Genomic DNA, 21,119 nt, shown 5'->3' with positions numbered 1-21,119 from the left:
ATAAATGGCACCATATTTCCTGTACCCTATTCTTTATTGGCCCTTGTCAAAAGTAGTGCACTATATAGGGAATAGGGCGCCATTTTGGATGCCACCATATTATGACCTGTCCACTGGTGACCTGGACTGGAACTTGTTTTGCTATGTCTAGCCTCATTAATGATAATCCTGGGTAACAGTGTGCCTCTCTGTTAGGAATTGTTTAGAACCATGATGCACTGTGGGGAATATAAAAGGTCCCAAAAGGTCCATAAATGTGAGGTATGCCCTAGGCCCCTTAAACTCAACTCTGGACCTCGAAGCCAGTTCCACTGCCTTTTTTAATTGTTCCCTTCAAATCAGGAACTGATTTAGACCTGGGACACCAGGTGGGTGCAATAATGATCAGGTAGAACAGAAAACCAGCAGGCTCCGGAACTAGTAGGGTAAGAGTTTAGTACCCCTGGCTAGTCTTGGCTTAGGCTATTGGCTCTGTTGCAGAATTACTCGCCTTAATATAACTACTGTACTAGCTAGTCTTCATAGTGTTGAGAACTGTTATGACCAGTCTGTGGTGACCAGCCTGTGGTGACCAGCCTGTGGTGACCAGCTTACAGGAATGTCTCTTCTTTGAACAACTCCACTTATTCATTGTGGTTTCAAAAACAACAATGTTCATTTGTTCAAGTAGGACTAACTAGATCCCCGACCTACAACATATGATATAAGAATATGACATCTTTTTGGAAATCGAACTCAAATGTTACTGCTGGCAATGTCATAAGAATCTTCCCCACCACCGCCCCCCATAAAGGACATAAATCAATAAATCATGCGCTATGGTTATATTCATAGAATGTGCAATGTAGGTCAAGTTACCAAAAATGCAAACATTTAGTATGTTGGAAAGGGTCCACCCTGATGGTCATTGTAAAGCAATGCATTTCCTTCTCCATCTACATTACCTTGCATGCATCCTCCATATGCACCACTGAGCTAGCTCATCATTTACAACTGGAAAAGCAAATGGGAAAAGGAGTTTGAAGTTTCCTCACCTGTCTGTTGTTTTTGCTTTCTTTTTTTTTACTCCATCACTTGAAAGCCCTGATCTCTAAAATAAATGTAATATGTCAGGCTTGAAAATTCGTTCAGCCATTTTGGAACATTGACTCACAACCCAAAGCACACTCCACTGGTTTCTAGTGGTAAGAAATGTCATTTGATCGCCTTTTGCCATCTAGTGGACGATCTGGGAATCAGTTGGGGGATATAATTACATCAATGGGTAGGTAGAATAGGTACTTCAGCTTTCTCCTCATGTGTATATCATTCCTGTAAGATGACAAATGAAGGCATGGCATGTTGGACAGGCCTTGCACTTTTAAAATGGATCTTCCTATGTGAATAGCCTAGTGGTTAGAGCGTTGGACTAGTAACCGGAAGGTTGCAAGTTCAAACCCCCAAGCTGACAAGGTACAAATCTGTCGTTCTGCCCCTGAACAGGCAGTTAACCCACTGTTCCTAGGCCGTCATTGAAAATAAGAATTTGTTCTTAACTGACTTGCCTGGTTAAATAAAGGTAAAATTTTAAAAACATCAACACCCCCACATAAAACCCCCAACATCAACCCCCCCCACATCAACTCCCCCACACCACCCCCCCCCCCACACCAATCGCCCCACATCAATCCCCCCACCTCAGCCCCCACATCAACCTCCACACCAACCACCATATGAACCCCCCACATCAACTCCCCCACATCAACCACTCCATATCAACCCCCCAACATCAAACCCCTCATCAAGCCCCCCACATCAACCCTGCCACATCTACCACTCCACATCGACTCCCCCACATCAACCCCTTACATCAACCTCCACATTAACCACCACATCAACCCCCCACATTATCAACCCTGCTACATCTACCACTCCCCATCACCCCCACACATCAACCCTGCTACATCAACCACTCCATATCAACACCCCCACATAAAAAAACAACATCAACTCCACCACATCAACCCCCCACATCAATCCCCCCACCTTAGCCCCCTCATCAACCACCCATCAACCTTCCCAACATCAACCCCCGAACTGACCTTGGAAAGGTTGGAAAGGTTGCATCCTATGACAGGGCCACGTTGAAAGTCACTGAGCTCTTCAGTAAGGCAATTCTATTGCCAATGTTTGTCTATGGAGATTACATGGTTGTGTGCTCGATTTTCTTTTTTACAATGGGTGTGGCTGAAATAGCCGAATCCACTAATTTGAAGGTGTGTCCACATACAAATATATATATATACACACTCATCTTTTGAACTACTGGTCATCTCTGTTTCATGCTCTACCATGATGAAGAATACTCATACTCTCAAACATCAACAGGCCCAAATAAACCCTCCCACATCAACCCTCTCCACATCAACCCCCACATCAAGCCCCCACATTGGGTGGTAGTGTAGCCTAGTGTTTAGAGCGTTGGACTAGTAACCGGAAGGTTGCAAGTTCAAACCCCCAAGCTGACAAGGTACAAATCTGTCGTTCTGCCCCACTGTTCCAAGGCCGTCATTGAAAATAGGAATTTGTTCTTAACTGACTTGCCTGGTTAAATAAAGGTATAATTTAAAAATGTAAATAACATCAACACCCCCACATAACCCCCCCCACAACAACTCCCCCACACCAACCCCTTCAAATCAACCCCCCCCACCGCAGCCCCCACATCAACCCCTCCACATAAACGTCCCCAACATCAACCTCCACACCAACCACCATATCAACCCCCCCCACATCAACCCTGCTACATCTACCACCCAACATCAACCACTCCACATTAACCCCCCCACATAAACCCCCCAACATCAGCCCCCTCATCATCAACCACCACATCAACCCCCCACATTAACCCCCCATATCAACCCTGCTACATCTACCACTCCCCATCAACCCCCACATCAACCCCCTACCTCAGCCCCCTCAGCAACTCCCCCACATCAGCCCTGCTACATCTACCGCTCCACATCACCCCTGCTACATCTACCACTCCACATCAACTCCCCCACATTAACACTGCTACATCAACCACTCCATATCAAGCCCCCCACATAACCCCCCCCAACATCAACCCCTCCACATAAACTCCCCCAACATCAAGCCCCACATCAACTCCCCCAACATCAAGCCCCACATCAACCCCCCCCCCACATCAACTCCCCCACATCACCCCCACACATCAACCCTGCTACATCAACCACTCCATATCAACACCCCCACATTAAAAAAACATCAACCCCCCCACATCAACTCCACCACATCAACCCCCCCAAATCAACCCCCCACATCAATCCCCCCACCTTAGCCCCCTCATCAACCACCCATCAAACTTCCCAACATCAACCCCCGAACTGACCTTGGAAAGGTTGGAAAGGTTGCATCCCATGACAGGGCCACGTTGAAAGTCACTGAGCTCTTCAGTAAGGCAATTCTATTGCCAATGTTTGTCTATGGAGATTGCATGGTTGTGTGCTCTATTTTTTATTTTTTACAACGGGTGTGGCTGAAATAGCCGAATCCACTAATTTGAAGGTGTGTCCACATACAAATATATATATACACACTCATCATTTGAACTACTGGTCATCTCTGTTTCATGCTCTACCATGATGAAGAAGACTCATACTCTCAAACATCAACAGGCCGAAGACAGATACCATGCTATAACTCTGCAGTTGCTTTGCTACAGATACAGTAAATAACTAAAGATTTCTACAACATGATAAAACAAGTGGCTAGATGCAGAATATGATGTCTTCGAACCTCCTGCGGAGACAATCTAGATGTCTTTTCCCTAAAATTCATGAGGGATTGTTTTGTTTGGAAATAATCATTCAATATTTGATATCTTTATGATACATTACTTTTGAAATAATCATTCAATGTTTTATGTCTTTATGATACATTACTTTGGAAAGAATCCTTAAATGTTTTAGATCTTCATGATAAATTATAGAACTTGGATTTAATGATCAGTTTTCCTCATTTGACAACCTCTTTTTGACGCTGCAGTGAAAGTGAGTGAAAGAGAGGCTTAAGGGCTGGGTTCAATCTGTACCGTGGAAGTATCGCTTAAGATCTGCATTAAAATGTAATGGTAATTTCTGATTAAGTCGACATATGCAGTGTTTACTGTGATAGCAGTCTCCGCGAACGTGGGATCATTGCCTTTACATTTAAATCGAGCTTTAACGGGGATAAACAAACATAACAAAAATATACAGAAATAAAAACAACAAGAAATGAAGAAATGTTGGAAACAGTATTTATATACACAGTACAAAAACAGTTTTTCATACATTTTTGCACAGTCATAAAAACAGTCATAAAAAAAGGAAACAGAAATGTTACATTTACATAAGTATTCAGACCCTTTACTCAGTACTTTGTTGAAGCACCTTTGGCAGGGATTACAGCCTCAAGTCCTCTTGGGTATGACGCTACAAGCTTGACACACCTGCATTTGGTGGGTTTCTCCCATTCTTCTCTGCAGATCCTCTAAGCTCTGTCAGGCTGGATGGGGCATGTCGCTGCAAAGCTATTTTCAGGTCTCTCCAGAAATGTTAGATCGGGTTCAAGTCCAGGCTCTTGCCTGGCCACTCAAAGACATTCAGAGACTTGTTCCAAAGCCGCTCCTGCATTGTCTTGGCTGTGTGTTTAGGTTTGTTGTCCTTGTGGAAGGTGAACCTTCCAACACCCCAGTCTGAGGTCCTAAGAAGTCTGGAGCAGATTTTCATTAAAAAAACGGTACTTTGCTCTGTTCATCTTTCCCTCGATCCTGACTAGTCTCCCAGTTCTGGCTGCTGAAAAACATCCCCACAGCATGATGCTGACACCACCATGCTTCACCTTAGGGATAGTGCCAGGTTTCCTCCAGACCTACCGCTTGGCATCCAGGCCAAAAAGTTCAATCTTGGTTTCATCAGACCAGAGAATCTTGTTTCTCATGGTCTGAGAGTCTTTAGGTGCCTTTTGGCAAACACCAAGCTGGCTGTCATGTTCCTTTTACTGAGGAGTGTCTTCTGTCTGGCCACTCTACCATAATGGCCTGATTGGTGGAGTGCTTCAGAGATGGTTGTCCTTCTGGAAGGTTCTCCCATCACCACAAAGGAACTCTGGAGCTTTGTCAGAGTGACCATCGGGTTCCTGGTCACCTCCCTGACCAAGGCCCTTCTCTCCCTGATTGCTCAGTTTGGCCAGGCAGCCAGCTCTAGGAAGAGTCTTGGTGGTTCCAAACGTCCTCCATTTAAGAATGAAGAAGGCCACTGTGTTCTTGGGGTCCTTCAATGCTGCAGAAGTTTTTGGTACCCTTCCCCAGATCTGTGCCTCAACACAACCCTGTCTCGGAGCTCTACCTTCAACCTCATTGCTTGGTTTTTGCTCTGACATGCACTGTGAACTGCGGGACCTAATATAGACAGGTGTGTGCCATTCCAAATCATGTCCAATCAATTGAATTTACCACCGGTGGACTCCAATCAAGTTGTAGAAACATCTCAAGGATGATCAATGGGAACAGGATGCACCTGAACTCAATTTCGAGTGTCATAGCAAAGGGTCTGAATACTTATGTAAATGAGGTATTTCTGTTTTTTATTTGTAATGAATTTGCAACAAATGACTGTTTTTGCTTTGTCTTTATGGGGTATTGTGTGTAGATTGTTGAGTAAAATTCTTTATTTATTAATCATTTTTAGAATAAGGCTGTAAAGTAACAAAATGTGGAAAAAGGGAAGGGGTCTGAATACTTTCTGAATACACTGTAAATATGTGAATGGTGTGAATGGATAGTACGTGCACTATGTGAATAGAAAATGTGTTTACAGCAGTAGTTATATAGAATGAGCCTTGACTAGAATACAGTATATACATATAAAATGGGTAAAACAGTATGTAACATTATTAAAGTGACCAGTGTTCCATGACTATGTACATAAGGCAGCAGTCTCTAAGGTACAGGGTAGAGTACCTGGTGTTAGTCTGCTAGTAACAGTGTCTAAGGTTCAGGGCAGGGTGCTGGGCCGAGGCTGACTAGTGATGACTATTTAACAGTCTGGTGGCCTGGAGATAGAAGCTGTTTTTCAGTCTCTTGGCCACAATTTTGATGCACCTGTACTGTCTCCACCTTCTAGATGGTAGCGGGGTGAACAGGCCGTGGCTCAGGTGGCTGAGGTCCTTGATGATCTTCTTGGCCTTCCTGTGACACTGGGTGCTGTAGTTAGGCAGGTAGCCCCCGGTGATGCATTGGTTGTGACCGCACCACTCCCTGGAGAGCCCTGCGGTTGCGGGTGGTGCAGTTGCCGTACCATGCCGTGCTACAGGATCTGTAGAAGTTTGTGAGGGTCTTAGAAGATGTCCAGCAGAACAGCAGTAATCTCGTCTACATAACAATGACTCTCAACATTCAGCAGAGCCTAAATCATTCATTTGGACATACAGTACCAGTCAAAGGTTTGGACACACCTACTCATTCCAGGGTTTTGATCTCTACATACAGTACCAGTCAAAGGTTTGGACACACCCACTCATTCCAGGGTTTTTCTTTATGCCAAGAGTGTGCAAGCTGTCATCAAGGCAAAGAGTGGCTACTTTGAAGAATCTCAATATATTTAGATTTGTTTAAGACTTTTTTGGTTACTACATGATTCCATATGTGTTATTTCATAGTTTTGACGTCTTCACTATTATTCTACAATGTAGAAAAAAGTAAAAGTAAAGAAAAACCCTTAAATGAGTAGGTGTGTCCAAACTTTTGACTGGTACTGTACATGTCATTCAATCATTGCACCCACACTGCCCGCGCACGTCAACGAGCATCTGCGTAGCCAGGCACTAAAATAGAACTTGGTTCTTTTTGTGATGCTTGACGCGCTGCAAGTCCCGCCTCTCCCATCTCCTCATTGGTTTTTAGGAGCATATACCCACGTGGGTGATTGAAAGATGAAGTGAGGTTCATACTCAGTCCAGTTGGTAGTGGTAATGCACCTTAAAGTTGATTGCCAACCGCGATATAACGTCCAAAGAAGAAGAAGAAGACTGAAGGAGGAGAGACGACCAGAAACAAACTCGGTTTACCCTTTTATCTGTGGATTCATTGTCGAAGTAAAGGACCTTGTGCATTTCAGGTATTATAACAACCCAATGTTTATATCCCAGGACAAATTAGCTAGCAACAGCAAGCTAGCTAGCTAAATTGTTATAAATGTTTAATGCTTTTCGACCTGTCCGCAAATTAATACAATTGGTTCAGAGTTCGTTTTGATATTTCAACATGCGTGTCCTGATCACATCTGGTGTGGGTGGACAAAATCAACATGCGTGTCCTGATCACATCTGGTGTGGGTGGACAAAATCAACATGCGTGTCCTGATCACATCTGGTGTGGGTGGACAAAATCAACATGCCACAATGACGCACGTGGACACGCGTGCGAGCAGTCTGGTCAGCATGTTAGCCTCAACAGTTTTGGCTCCAGGACACTGTAGGCTTGCCAGACTAATCATAATGCATTGTATCCCTAACAGATGCATCACATATACTGTACTTAACTACTTCCTTGTTCTTCTTGTACTGCGGAGACAAGATAGTTCATAGATTAAAGACATTAAACGTTTTTTGGTAAATTTGCATAAAAAACAGGAACAATAATAAGAAATCAATAGTAGTGGGACAACAATTATAATCTATAATAATCATACCGAATAAGATGCAACAGTTTGACAGAGAGCTCAACAGGCCATGTGAGTGTGGAATGGAAACAAGGATTCTAGGTCCTCCACTGTAATAGAGGTGGCGTGGTGCTGGAGTCCCACTCCAATCACATCAAGTGGAGCTGGAGTCCCACTCTATTTAACATAAACTGTAGATGTGTAATGTGTAACAGAGTTCCCCTTGAATGAGCAGTGAGCTTCAGTTGATATGACTGCCCCAGGCACCCAATTCACATCAGACCCACTAAGAGAGACTGGGAGAGAAGAAAGCAGTAGAGAACAGCTCTACTCTACACTATTCTGCTCTACACTGCTCTGCTCTTCACTATTCTGCTCTGCTCTACACTACTCTGCTCTTCACTATTCTGCTCTTCACTATTCTGCTCTGCTCTACACTACTCTGCTCTGCTCTACTCTACACTACTCTACTCTACTCTACACTATTCTGCTCTACACTACTCTGCTCTTCACTATTCTGCTCTGCTCTACACTACTATGCTCTGCTCTACTCTACACTACTCTGCTCTGCTCTACACTACTCTGCTCTTCACTATTCTGCTCTGCTCTACACTACTATGCTCTGCTCTACTCTACACTACTCTGCTCTGCTCTACACTACTCTGCTCTGCTCTACACTACTATGCTCTGCTCTACTCTACACTACTCTGCTCTGCTCTACACTACTCTGCTCTACACTACTATGCTCTGCTCTACACTACTCTGCTCTGCTGTACATTACTCTACACTGCTCTGCTCTGCTCTACTCTACTCTGCTCTACACTACTCTGCTCTGCTCTACACTACTCTGCTGTACTTTACTCTACACTGCTCTGCTCTACACTACTCTGCTCTACACTACTCTATGCTCTACTCTGCTCTACTCTGCTGTACTCTACACTACTCTGCTCTGCTGTACTCTACTCTACTCCACTCTGCTCTGCTCTATTCTGCTCTACACTACTCTGCTCTACACTACTCTGCTCTGCTCTATTCTGCTCTACACTACTCTGCTCTACACTACTCTGCTCTACTCACACTACTCTACTCTACACTACTATGCTCTGCTCTACACTACTATGCTCTGCTCTACACTACTACGCTCTGCTCTACACTACTATGCTCTGCTCTACACTACTCTACTCTGCTGTACTTTACTCTACACTGCTTTGCTCTGCTCTACTCTACTCTGCTCTACACTACCCTGCTATACTCTACACTACTCTGCACTACTCTGTTCTGCTCTACACTACTCTGCTCTACACTATTCTGCTCTACACTACTCTGCTCTACACTAATCTGCTCTACTCACACTACTCTGCTCTACACTACTCTGCTCTACACTAATCGGCTCTAAACTAATCGGCTCTGCTGTACTCTATACTACTCTGCTCTGCTGTACTCTGCTCTACACTACTCTGCTCTACTCACACTACTCTACTCTACACTACTCTTCTCTGCTCTACACTACTATGCTCTGCTCTACACTACTCTGCTCTACACTACTCTACTCTGCTGTTCTTTACTCTACACTGCTCTGCTCTACACTACTATGCTCTGCTCTACACTACTCTACTCTGCTGTACTTTACTCTACACTGCTCTGCTCTACTCTGCTCTGCTCTACTCTGCTCTACACTACTCTGCTCTACACTACCCTGCTATACTCTACACTACTCTGCACTGCTCTGTTCTGCTCTACCCTACTCTGCTCTACTCACACTTCTCTGCTCTACACTACTCTGCTCTACACTATTCTGCTCTACACTACTCTGCTCTACACTACTCTGCTCTACTCTGCTGTACTCTTCACTACTCTGCTCTGCTGTACTCTACTCTGCTCTGCTCTATTCTGCTCTACACAGATGCTCAGTTCTGCTAACTTGATCTCAAATGACATGTAACATTTCCAAGGTCTCTCCCTTGGTTGTGGCGCTGTATACAGAGGAACAGCAGAACCTTAAGCTGCATAGTAGTTCCATAAGCGGACGGTGGGTGAGGTGAGCTGATGCATTGGTTATTGTCAGAGTGACGCTGTAGTTACCCAGGGTGTGTTAAGATCATTCTTACCAAGCAGCCCATGCTGACTAATGCAAACAGACAGTGGTGGCACAGTATACAGAGTCTCACGAGCTTAATTTGTTTAATAGAAAAAAGAGACAGCGTGGGGCGCGAGCGGAGCAACTGTGGCGTATCATTCAGGAACAATGAGAGTGCAATTAGGTTCTAAATACATGCTTGGTTGGGGCTTTGTTGGAGATATTATGTGGCTGTGGCAGGGTGTGTGTTTTGAGTCTAGTGGGAGGGAGTGTCTGCTCTGGTCATTATGTATTCCTCAGTGGACCAGGGGGACAGTTTCACAGCACACTGGACAAACAGAATGAACAGGAGGCTAATGGGAGTGTTGGTGGGTAGGGGGGAGGGGGGGGCCCCAGAACATACAGTAGATACTGGAGGAAGAGATGGTGGTGGAGACAGAATGATAGCGGTACGTACCAACCAACTACCTTATATGGTGTATCTTTAGAATGAAACATCACAGGCCAAAGTAAAGATAGTGCCAAAAAAAAGAAAAACAAAGGCCGACTCATCCTGAGAAAATAACATTGTCTTATAAGGTCTCATTCAGTTAATGAAGTGTAGCTGTCCAGATGGGAAATACTGCTAGACCTTATCTCCAGGTCTAATGTCACATGGCCACGGGATCGATGAATGAATCAATGAAATACATGCAAAGACACAAGAACAAAACCATAATGACCTCTGCCACTCCTTGTCTCTCATATGCAGAGAAAGAGAGAGAATTTGTGAATTTTTATGAGGATCCCCATTAGCTAATGCCTTAACATTAGCTAATCTTCCTGGGGTCCAACACCAATTAATAAGACATTACAAACTATTACAAATGATGACTTTACAAACATTTCCCAAGTAGACAATACAGACAATTAAAATACCTAACAGGAAACACATTTAACATTCAGTTGATACTTTCTATTTCCTGTCCAGTCATATGGTCTATCTCATTAGATGTTCTTTCTATTTCCTGTCCAGTCATATGGTCTATCTCATTAGATGTTCTTTCTATTTCCTGTCCAGTCATATGGTCTATCTCATTAGATGTTCTTTCATTTTTTTCTTAATGGTTGATTTACTTTTTTACCTGAGAAATATGAATTGGTAAAAGAGTTCCATTCAGCTATGGCTCTATATAAAACTGTAGATTTAAGATGATTTGTCCTTGGCTTGGGTTGTCTTAGATGCCCTGAATGTACCTGTCTGGTTTGGTGGTTATGCATGTTTAATTTTTTTAATTGAACCTTTATACGGATAGAGCAATGAAGAGCTAATCTGGCAGCCCTGTTTAGAGCAATGAAGAGCTAATCTGGCAGCCCTGTTTAGAGCAATGAAGAGCTAATCTGGCAGCCCTGTTTAGAGCAATGAAGAGCTAATCTGGCAGCCCTGTTTAGAGCAATGAAGAGCTAATCTGGCAGCCCTGTTTCGGGCGATTTGGAGCTTTTTTATATATTTATTTGCTGCAGATGACCATATAACTGGACAGTACTCTAAGTGTGATAGGACCAGGGATTGACCATATAACTGGACAGTACTCTAAGTGTGATAGGACCAGGGATTGACCATATAACCGGACAGTACTCTAAGTGTGATAGGACCAGGGATTGACCATATAACCGGACAGTACTCTAAGTGTGATAGGACCAGGGATTGACCATATAACTGGACAGTACTCTAAGTGTGATAGGACCAGGGATTGACCATATAACCGGACAGTACTCTAAGTGTGATAGGACCAGGGATTGACCATATAACCAGACAGTAGTCTAAGTGTGATAGGACCAGGGATTGACCATATAACCAGACAGTACTCTAAGTGTGATAGAACCAGGGATTGACCATATAACCGGACAGTACTCTAAGTGTGATAGGACCAGGGATTGACCATATAACTGGACAGTACTCTAAGTGTGATAGGACCAGGGATTGACCATATAACTGGACAGTACTCTAAATGTGATAGGACCAGGGATTGACCATATAACCAGACAGTACTCTAAGTGTGATAGGACCAGTGATTGACCATATAACTGGACAGTACTCTAAGTGTGATAGGACCAGGGATTGACCATATAACTGGACAGTACTCAAAGTGTGATAGGACCAGGGATTGACCATATAACCGGACAGTACTCTAAGTGTGATAGGACCAGGGATTGACCATATAACCGGACAGTACTCTAAGTGTGATAGGACCAGGGATTGACCATATAACTGGACAGTACTCTAAGTGTGATAGAACCAGGGATTGACCATATAACCAGACAGTACTCTAAGTGTGATAGGACCAGGGATTGACCATATAACTGGACAGTACTCTAAGTGTGATAGGACCAGGGATTGACCATATAACTGGACAGTACTCTAAGTGTGATAGGACCAGGGATTGACCATATAACTGGACAGTACTCTAAGTGTGATAGGACCAGGGATTGACCATATAACTGGACAGTACTCTAAGTGTGATAGGACCAGGGATTGACCATATAACCAGACAGTACTCTAAGTGTGATAGGACCAGGGATTGACCATATAACTGGACAGTACTCTAAGTGTGATAGAACCAGGGATTGACCATATAACCAGACAGTACTCTAAGTGTGATAGGACCAGGGATTGACCATATAACCAGACAGTACTCTAAGTGTGATAGGACCAGGGATTGACCATATAACTGGACAGTACTCTAAGTGTGATAGAACCAGGGATTGACCATATAACCAGACAGTACTCTAAGTGTGATAGGACCAGGGATTGACCATATAACCGGACAGTACTCTAAGTGTGATAGAACCAGGGATTGACCATATAACCAGACAGTAGTCTAAGTGTGATAGGACCAGGGATTGACCATATAACTGGACAGTACTCTAAGTGTGATAGAACCAGGGATTGACCATATAACCGGACAGTACTCTAAGTGTGATAGGACCAGGGATTGACCATATAACTGGACAGTACTCTAAGTGTGATAGAACCAGGGATTGACCATATAACCAGACAGTACTCTAAGTGTGATAGAACCAAGGATTGACCATATAACTGGACAGTACTCTAAGTGTGATAGAACCAGGGATTGACCATATAACTGGACAGTACTCTAAGTGTGATAGGACCAGGGATTGACCATATAACTGGACAGTACTCTAAGTGTGATAGAACCAGGGATTGACCATATAACCAGACAGTACTCTAAGTGTGATAGGACCAGGGATTGACCATATAACCGGACAGTACTCTAAGTGTGATAGAACCAGGGATTGACCATATAACCAGACAGTAGTCTAAGTGTGATAGGACCAGGGATTGACCATATAACTGGACAGTACTCTAAGTGTGATAGAACCAGGGATTGACCATATAACCGGACAATACTCTAAGTGTGATAGGACCAGGGATTGACCATATAACTGGACAGTACTCTAAGTGTGATAGAACCAGGGATTGACCATATAACCAGACAGTACTCTAAGTGTGATAGAACCAGGGATTGACCATATAACTGGACAGTACTCTAAGTGTGATAGGACCAGGGATTGACCATATAACTGGACAGTACTCTAAGTGTGATAGGACCAGGGATTGACCATATAACCGGACAGTACTCTAAGTGTGATAGGACCAGGGATTGACCATATAACCGGACAGTACTCTAAGTGTGATAGGACCAGGGATTGACCATATAACCGGACAGTACTCTAAGTGTGATAGGACCAGGGATTGACCATATAACCAGACAGTACTCTAAGTGTGATAGGACCAGGGATTGACCATATAACCGGACAGTACTCTAAGTGTGATAGGACCAGGGATTGACCATATAACCGGACAGTACTCTAAGTGTGATAGGACCAGGGATTGACCATATAACCAGACAGTAGTCTAAGTGTGATAGGACCAGGGATTGACCATATAACCGGACAGTACTCTAAGTGTGATAGGACCAAGGATTGACCATATAACCAGACAGTAGTCTAAGTGTGATAGGACCAGGGATTGACCATATAACCGAATAGTACTCTAAATGTGATAGGACCAGGGATTGACCATATAACCAGACAGTACTCTAAGTGTGATAGGACCAGGGATTGACCATATAACCAGACAGTAGTCTAAGTGTGATAGGACCAGGGATTGACCATATAACTGGACAGTACTCTAAATGTGATAGGACCAGGGATTGACCATATAACCAGACAGTACTCTAAGTGTGATAGGACCAGGGATTGACCATATAACTGGACAGTACTCTAAGTGTGATAGGACCAGGGATTGACCATATAACCAGACAGTACTCTAAGTGTGATAGGACCAGGGATTGACCATATAACCGGACAGTACTCTAAGTGTGATAGGACCAGGGATTGACCATATAACCAGACAGTAGTCTAAGTGTGATAGGACCAGGGATTGACCATATAACCGGACAGTACTCTAAGTGTGATAGGACCAGGGATTGACCATATAACCAGACAGTAGCCTAAGTGTGATAGGACCAGGGATTGACCATATAACCGAATAGTACTCTAAATGTGATAGGACCAGGGATTGACCATATAACCAGACAGTACTCTAAGTGTGATAGGACCAGGGATTGACCATATAACCGGACAGTACTCTAAGTGTGATAGGACCAGGGATTGACCATATAACTGGACAGTACTCTAAGTGTGATAGGACCAGGGATTGACCATATAACTGGACAGTACTCTAAATGTGATAGGACCAGGGATTGACCATATAACCAGACAGTACTCTAAGTGTGATAGGACCAGTGATTGACCATATAACTGGACAGTACTCTAAGTGTGATAGGACCAGGGATTGACCATATAACTGGACAGTACTCAAAGTGTGATAGGACCAGGGATTGACCATATAACCGGACAGTACTCTAAGTGTGATAGGACCAGGGATTGACCATATAACCGGACAGTACTCTAAGTGTGATAGGACCAGGGATTGACCATATAACTGGACAGTACTCTAAGTGTGATAGGACCAGGGATTGACCATATAACCGGACAGTACTCTAAGTGTGATAGGACCAGGGTTTGACCATATAACCGGATAGTACTCTAAGTGTGATAGGACCAGGGATTGACCATATAACTGGACAGTACTCAAAGTGTGATAGGACCAGGGATTGACCATATAACCGGACAGTACTCTAAGTGTGATAGGACCAGGGATTGACCATATAACCGGACAGTACTCTACGTGTGATAGGACCAGGGATTGACCATATAACTGGACAGTACTCTAAGTGTGATAGGACCAGGGATTGACCATATAACCGGACAGTACTCTAAGTGTGATAGGACCAGGGTTTGACCATATAACCGGATAGTACTCTAAGTGTGATAGGACCAGGGATTGACCATATAACTGGACAGTACTCTAGTTGTGATAGGACTAGGGATTGACCATATAACTGGACAGTACTCTAAGTGTGATAGGACTAGGGATTGACCATATAACTGGACAGTACTCTAAGTGTGATAGGACCAGGGATTGAATCACCTGATTCAGAGTGTTAGATGTTACATACTCTGAACATTTTCTTGTAACAGCAATACCCTTACCCATCTTAATAACAATATTATATATGTTCTGACCATGATAAAGCTGCATCCAACATGACAACTAGTAGTTACATTTTTTCGTTTGCTCTACATGCATTCTATTCATCAACAAATTCAATTGGGGATCATCAGCAAGCAAATATCTTCAACCAAATACAATACATTTAGTTTTAGAAATGTTCAACACCAATTTGTTCATATCAACCCACCATTCTTAGTTCACTACTCAGTACATCTTTTAGTGCATTAAATTCGGATGTAATGCGGTCCTCAGCATACATTACCACTCTTGCTTTGTTCATTACTGAAGGTAAATCATTAGTAAAGATAGAGTAGAGAAGTGGGCCTAGGCAGCTTCCTTGAGGAACACCACAGTGTATATTTTTAAAAGCTACCATTAAAGAACAGTTTTTATCTTCTCCTGGATAGATAGAGTTCCATTCAGGATAGAGCTGCAGACTTAAAACCATAACGTTTGAGTTTATCTAGTGACAGTTTATGATCAATTACATCAAAAGCAGCACTGAAATCTAGCAACACAGCACCAACTAACCTCCTGTCATCCATACTATTTAACCAATCATCTGTCATTTGCGCTAAGGCCGTACTACTAAAGTAGTTTTGCGATGTCGTTTGATTTTGTAATAAATATAGCCTCTGATTCAACAAAAGAGCCGGACATGTTCGAATTCCTACCCATAATCACATTCAACGTTCTCCACAGTTCGTTTCATCACCCTTTACTTCATACATTTTTAAACAAACTTAGTGACATTTCAGAATCATCCTTACTACACGTTTCTAACCATTGCACATTCTTAATCTCATCCACAAATGAGTCTTGATTGAACCCTTTATAGGACCTTCGCTAGATTACCTTAGGGGAAGCCTTTGGTATTTTAGTTTTCCTAGTGAGTGCAGCCAAGTTATGATCACTGTAACCTAGTGCCACTGATACAGCTTTAGAACAATGTTCAGCCATGTTAGTAACAATGTGATCAATACAAGTTGATGATGTGATACCGGACCTATTTGTGAACGTTCTGGAAAGAGAGAGGGAGAGCGAAAGAGAAAGAGAGAGAAAGAGAGGGACATGGGAGACAGAGAGTGATAGAGAGACAGACAGACCGAGACAGAAAAAGGAGAGGGCAATAGGGAGAGCGAGGGAGAGAGACAGACAGAGAGAAAGAGCGAGGCATGGGAGAGAGAGAGGGAGACAGAGAGAGAGAGTGATGTGTGGGAGAGAGAGAGGAAGAGAGACAGAGACAGACAGAGAGAGCGAGGTGTGGGGGATAGAGCGAGGTGTGAGAGACAGAAAGAGAGAGAGAGGTGTGGGGGAGAGAGAGAGGGGCGTGGGGGGGAGAGAGAGGCATTGGGGGAGAGAGAGGCGTGGGGGGAGAGAGAGAGCAGCGTGGGGGAGACAGAGTGAGGCGTGGGGGGAGAGAGTGGCGTGGGTGGAGAGAGAGAGAGTGGCGTGGGGGAGACAGAGCGAGGCGTGGGGGGAGAGAGAGGCGTGGGAGACAGAGAGAGCGCGAGGCATGGGGAGAGAGAGGGAGAGAGAGAGGCGTGGGGAGAGAGAGCGATGTGTGGGGAGAGAGAGGCGTGGAGAGAAAGAGCTAGGTGTGGGGAGAGAGAGGCGTGGGGAGAGAGAGCGAGGTGTGGGGAGAGAGAGGCGTGGGGGAGAGAGAGAGGCATGGGGAGACAGAGAGGCGTGGGGGAGAGAGAGAGGCGTGGGGAGAGAGACCGAGGCGTGGGGAGAGAGACCGAGGCGTGGGGGAGAGAGAGAGGCGTGGGGGGAGAGAGAGAGGCGTGGGGGAGAGAGGGAGGCGTGGGGAGAGAGAGGCGTGGGAGGCAAAGAGAGAGCGAGGCATGGGGGAGAGAGAGGGAGAGAGAGAGAGGCGTGGGGAGAGAGAGCAAGGCGTGGGAGGCAGAGAGAGAGCGAGGCGTGGGGAGAGAGAGGGAGAGAGAGAGGTGTGGGAGGCAGAGAGAGAGCGAGGCGTGGGGGAGAGTGAGAGAGGAGTGGGAGGCAGAGAGAGAGAGAGGGAGAGAGAGAGAGGAGTGGGGAGAGAGAGAGTCGTGGGAAGAGAGAAAGAGAGGCGTGGGAGGCAGAGAGCGAAAGAGAGGGAGGCATTGGGAGAGAGAGCGAGGCGTGGGAGGCAGAGAGAGGGAGAGAGGGAGGCATTGGGAGAGAGAGCGAGGTGTGGGGAGAGAGAGCGAGGTGTGGGGGAGAGAGAGAGGCGTGGGGAGAGAGACTGAGGCATGGGAGAGAGGCCGAGGCGTGGAGAGAGAGAGCGAGGCGTGGAAAGAGAGAGAAAGAGTCGTGGGAGGCAGAGAGAGAGAGAGAGAGGGGGAGGCATTGGGAGAGAGAGTGAGGCGTGGGTGAGAGAGAGGCGTGGGGGAGAGAAAGAGGCGTGGGGAGAGAGAGCGAGGTCTGGGGAGAGAGAGGCGTGGGGAGAAAGAGCTAGGTGTGGGGAGAGAGAGGCGTGGGGAGAGAGCGCGAGGTGTGGGGAGAGAGAGGCGTGGGGGAGAGAGAGAGGCATGGGGAGAGAGAGAGGCGTGGGGGAGAGAGAGAGGCGTGGGGAGAGAGACCGAGGCGTGGGGAGAGAGACCGAGGCGTGGGGGAGAGAGAGAGGCATGGGGGAGAGAGGGAGGCATGGGGAGAGAGAGGCGTGGGAGGCAAAGAGAGAGCGAGGCATGGGGGAGAGAGAGAGAGAGAGAGGCGTGGGAGGCAGAGAGAGAGCGAGGCGTGGGGAGAGAGAGGGAGAGAGAGAGGTGTGGGAAGCAGAGAGAGAGCGAGGCGTGGGGGAGAGTGAGAGAGGAGTGGGAGGCAGAGAGAGAGAGAGAGGGAGAGAGAGAGAGGAGTGGGGAGAGAGAGTCGTGGGAAGAGAGAAAGAGAGGCGTGGGAGGCAGAGAGCGAAAGAGAGGGAGGCATTGGGAGAGAGAGCGAGGCGTGGGAGGCAGAGAGAGGGAGAGAGAGGGAGGCATTGGGAGAGAGAGCGAGGTGTGGGGAGAGAGAGCGAGGTGTGGGGGAGAGAGAGAGGCGTGGGGAGAGAGACTGAGGCGTGGGGAGAAAGAGGGAGAGAGAGAGGGAGGCATTGGGAGATAGAGCGAGGTGTGGGGGGAGAGAGAGAGGCGTGGGGGAGAGAGAAAGGTGTGGGGGAGAGAGAGAGGCGTGGGGAGAGAGAGGCGTGGGGAGAGAGAGCGAGGTGTGGGGAGAGAGAGGCGTGGGGAGAGAGACCGAGGCGTGGGGAGAGAGACCGAGGCGTGGGGGGAGAGAGAGGCGTGGGGGAGAGAGAGAGGCGTGGGGGAGAGAGGGAGGCGTGGGGAGAGAGAGGCGTGGGAGGCAAAGAGAGAGCGAGGCATGGGGGAGAGAGAGGGAGAGAGAGAGAGGCGTGGGGAGAGAGAGCAAGGCGTGGGAGGCAGAGAGAGAGCGAGGCGTGGGGAGAGAGAGGGAGAGAGAGAGGTGTGGGAGGCAAAGAGAGAGCGAGGCGTGGGGGAGAGTGAGAGAGGAGTGGGAGGCAGAGAGAGAGAGAGGGAGAGAGAGAGAGGAGTGGGGAGAGAGAGAGTCGTGGGAAGAGAGAAAGAGAGGCGTGGGAGGCAGAGAGCGAAAGAGAGGGAGGCATTGGGAGAGAGAGCGAGGCATGGGAGGCAGAGAGAGGGAGAGAGAGGGAGGCATTGGGAGAGAGAGCGAGGTGTGGGGAGAGAGAGCGAGGTGTGGGGGAGAGAGAGAGGCGTGGGGAGAGAGACTGAGGCATGGGAGAGAGGCCGAGGCGTGGAGAGAGAGAGCGAGGCGTGGAAAGAGAGAGAAAGAGTCGTGGGAGGCAGAGAGAGAGAGAGAGAGAGGGAGGCATTGGGAGAGAGAGTGAGGCGTGGGTGAGAGAGAGGCGTGGGGGAGAGAAAGAGGCGTGGGGAGAGAGAGCGAGGTCTGGGGAGAGAGAGGCGTGGGGAGAAAGAGCTAGGTGTGGGGAGAGAGAGAGGCGTGGGGGAGAGAGAGAGGCGTGGGGAGAGAGACCGGGGCGTGGGGGAGAGAGACCGAGGCGTGGGGGAGAGAGAGAGGCATGGGGGAGAGAGGGAGGCGTGGGGAGAGAGAGGCGTGGGAGGCAAAGAGAGAGCGAGGCATGGGGGAAAGAGAGGGAGAGAGAGAGAGGCGTGGGAGGCAGAGAGAGAACGAGGCGTGGGGAGAGAGAGGGAGAGAGAGAGGTGTGGGAAGCAGAGAGAGAGCGAGATGTGGGGGAGAGTGAGAGAGGAGTGGGAGGCAGAGAGAGAGAGAGGGAGAGAGAGAGAGGGGGTGGGGAGAGAGAGAGTCGTGGGAAGAGAGAAAGAGAGGCGTGGGAGGCAGAGAGCGAAAGGGAGGGAGGCATTGGGAGAGAGAGCGAGGCGTGGGAGGCAGAGAGAGGGAGAGAGAGGGAGGCATTGGGAGAGAGAGCGAGGTGTGGGGAGAGAGAGCGAGGTGTGGGGGAGAGAGAGAGGCGTGGGGAGAGAGACTGAGGCGTGGGGAGAAAGAGGGAGAGAGAGAGGGAGAGAGAGGGAGGCATTGGGAGATAGAGGCGAGGCGTGGGGGAGAGAGAGAGGCGTGAGGGAGAGAGAAAGGTGTGGGGGAGAGAGAGAGGCGTGGGGAGAGAGAGGCGTGGGGAGAGAGAGCGAGGTGTGGGGAGAGAGAGGTGTGGGGGAGAGAGAGAGGCGTGGGGAGAGAGAGAGGCGTGGGGGAGAGAGAGAGGCGTGGGGAGAGAGACCGAGGCGTGGGGAGAGAGACCGAGGCGTGGGGGAGAGAGAGAGGCGTGGGGGAGAGAGAGAGGCGTGGGGGAGAGAGGGAGGCGTGGGGAGAGAGAGGCGTGGGAGGCAAAGAGAGAGCGAGGCATGGGGGAGAGAGAGGGAGAGAGAGAGAGGCGTGGGGAGAGAGAGCAAGGCGTGGGAGGCAGAGAGAGAGCGAGGCGTGGGGAGAGAGAGGGAGAGAGAGAGGTGTGGGAGGCAGAGAGAGAGCGAGGCGTGGGGGAGAGTGAGAGAGGAGTGGGAGGCAGAGAGAGAGAGAGGGAGAGAGAGAGAGGAGTGGGGAGAGAGAGAGTCGTGGGAAGAGTGAAAGAGAGGCGTGGGAGGCAGAGAGCGAAAGAGAGGGAGGCATTGGGAGAGAGAGCGAGGCGTGGGAGGCAGAGAGAGGGAGAGAGAGGGAGGCATTGGGAGAGAGAGCGAGGTGTGGGGGAGAGAGAGCGAGGTGTGGGGGAGAGAGAGAGGCGTGGGGAGAGAGACTGAGGCATGGGAGAGAGGCCGAGGCGTGGAGAGAGAGAGCGAGGCGTGGAAAGAGAGAGAAAGAGTCGTGGGAGGCAGAGAGAGAGAGAGAGAGGGAGGCATTGGGAGAGAGAGTGAGGCGTGGGTGAGAGAGAGGCGTGGGGGAGAGAAAGAGGCGTGGGGAGAGAGAGCGAGGTCTGGGGAGAGAGAGGCGTGGGGAGAAAGAGCTAGGTGTGGGGAGAGAGAGGCGTGGGGAGGAGAGCGCGAGGTGTGGGGAGAGAGAGGTGTGGGGGAGAGAGGCATGGGAGAGAGAGAGGCGTTGGGGGAGAGAGAGAGGCGTGGGGAGAGAGACCGAGGCGTGGGGAGAGAGACCGAGGCGTGGGGGAGAGAGAGATGCATGGGGGAGAGAGGGAGGAGTGGGGAGAGAGAGGCGTGGGAGGCAAAGAGAGAGCGAGGCCATGGGGGGAGAGAGAGGGAGAGAGAGAGAGGCGTGG

The sequence above is a fragment of the Oncorhynchus kisutch genome, linkage group LG15 (assembly GCF_002021735.2).
Source record: "Oncorhynchus kisutch isolate 150728-3 linkage group LG15, Okis_V2, whole genome shotgun sequence".
NCBI lineage: Eukaryota > Metazoa > Chordata > Actinopteri > Salmoniformes > Salmonidae > Oncorhynchus > Oncorhynchus kisutch.
Note: the sequence above shows the minus strand (reverse complement) of the source record.